The 2,043-nt window shown below is 43.1% G+C and overlaps 1 long non-coding RNA gene across 2 annotated transcripts; it reads right to left on the bottom strand.

Annotated features, from left to right (window-relative positions):
* Positions 1-232: 232 nt before the first annotated feature.
* LOC109953798 (uncharacterized) lies at positions 233-1,732 on the bottom strand. 2 transcript variants are annotated; one of them, XR_002273973.1, is made up of 3 exons: positions 1,571-1,732; positions 1,120-1,483; positions 233-422 (listed from the first exon to the last, which is right to left on the bottom strand). It is a non-coding gene; the product is annotated as an uncharacterized LOC109953798 (long non-coding RNA). The 2 variants fall into 2 exon arrangements; XR_002273972.1 differs by lacking the exon at positions 233-422 and adding an exon at positions 590-681.
* Between the last annotated feature and the right edge of the window lie 311 nt (positions 1,733-2,043).

The raw sequence follows: 2,043 nt of genomic DNA, 5'->3' as shown, positions 1-2,043 counted from the left end.
ATTAATGAGGACAAATTAATCACATACTGCTTAAATAACGAAGGTAAAACTAGACAGGTTATAAATATGTCCACCTGATCTCAGTAAAGTGAACACTGCACATTTCACGTATAAGAAGTAACAGAGTTTAACGAAAATAATGTACTGTAAGGAACAATAATCAACACAGCTTCCTCCACTGAGTCGATATTTTCTGTCCCTGGTTTACAAGTGAATTCAGTCTCATTTACACTGTTGACCAAACCGTTCCCACTGATCCACCACTGGACTCTGGGTAGAAATCTTGTTTTCCAGTCCAACACTTAAAGAATATAAAGCAACAAACAGTCAGTAGAGCTGCTGCTGTCAGTCCGACTCCACAGTAGAGGCTGATCCTTCCTCGACCTGCTGAGTCTGGTCTCTCGGGTTCAGGTCGGTCCCTGCTGTAAAGAGACCAAACAATCTGTGTCAGTGAAGACAAAACATTTCTGTAAGAAGTGAGTCAGTTTAGTTCTGTCAGAGCAGGAAGGCCTGTGGGAGACAAAGGGAAACATGAATATGATCATGATTCAGGGGTTTGTTGGACCCACAGCTGAACTGTTTGCTCACCTGTAACGTGTGTCGTGTCCTCTGGACCCAGGGTTTGGTGATCCCTGGGCTGCAGCGGCGTCTCGCTTGGTGACATTTTAACAAACTTTGGATCTAGAATAATACAAGATTCCCAATGAGTTAGAACATTCATTTAAAAAAACTACAGTAACAGGACAAGAGCAACATGAGTTTGACAAAATAACCTCCAAATTTAAAAAATATACAATTTTTACAAATCATTCAGTTTAGGAAACATCAAAAAACTGTCATCGAGCTGAAGGTGATGACTTCAAATGTCGTCTTAAGCCTTTACTGTGTAAGCCAGTGACTGAACTAAACCTTTAATCTGGTTCTGAAAGAAAAGTAAATTTTCATGTTTTATGTACAAACAAATATTCTGATTCCAACTTTAGACGTGATCATTTACTGTGAGTCAGTTTAGTTCTGTCAGAGCAGGAAGGCCTGTGGTTTAAGTCCTCAGCTCTTCTCTTCTCAGTCTTATTGATCAAACAGCTGCTGAAATAAATCTGGTAGCAAAATTTTACTTACCTGTGACGTTGAGGTCACAGCTGTCAGAGCTCCCATCGTTACCTGTGGTGACTTCACACAGGTAGAGTCCTGAGTCATTAGTCCTGAGTCTGGACACATGGAGTCTGAGTCGTCCTTCTCTGAGGACGTCTGTGTCCCACTGGACTCGTCCTGAAAACTGTTTATCCTGAGACTCTGGGACCTCGACGCCCTCATGGAGATGGAACAGGACTGACTCTTTGTCAACAGTTAACAGACTACAGTAGATAGAAAGAGAGAGAGTCAGAGGAGCTGTGAGCTGTGGTTGTGAACGTCCACTCCAGTGTGACGTCTTCGTTCTCCTCTGCCTGATAGGAGCTCTGTGTCACATTCACTACACATGTTCCTGTTGAGGAGACACACAGGGAAAGTGAGGACCACACTGACTGACAACCTGGATCATTTCTTCTCACTTAGTGGATAATAAACTGACCCCAGACAGAGGAGACCAGGCTGCTGAGCATCAGGATGCAGCAGATCATCTGGTCCTGTGAGAGGAGACACAGGTGAAGAGTCAGAAACACAGGAGGTCACAGTTCCAGGTGGAAGAAGGAAACTCTCCAGTCTGACTTCATTCAGTCATGACAACACCTGATCCTGTGTACGAGTGTACTGGACATAATGGTTTTCATGTAAGATCATCAGGAACAAATCGCGTTTCTGTGTAGTCTATCAATCTCGCTGCAGAGAGGGAAGGACAAACTCAGGCAGTCTGGTCAGTTGTGACAGATTCCATCAGAAACATAAAATAAACAGGAGTTGTGCGCGTTCACGAGCTGTTCTCTCGGTTTCGGGTAAAGTTTTATCATTCTGAAATAATTACAGACTATTTGGAGTTATAACGGGTGCCAAAGTAATCTAGAGGTATCCAAGATTAAACATTAAATGGCTGGAAACGGGCAAAGC

This window comes from Monopterus albus, unplaced genomic scaffold (assembly GCF_001952655.1).
Source record: "Monopterus albus unplaced genomic scaffold, M_albus_1.0 scaffold1401.1, whole genome shotgun sequence".
In the NCBI taxonomy this organism is placed as follows: domain Eukaryota; kingdom Metazoa; phylum Chordata; class Actinopteri; order Synbranchiformes; family Synbranchidae; genus Monopterus; species Monopterus albus.
The sequence above is the reverse complement of the archived record's forward strand: the minus strand, read 5'-3'. Positions and strand labels throughout refer to the sequence as shown.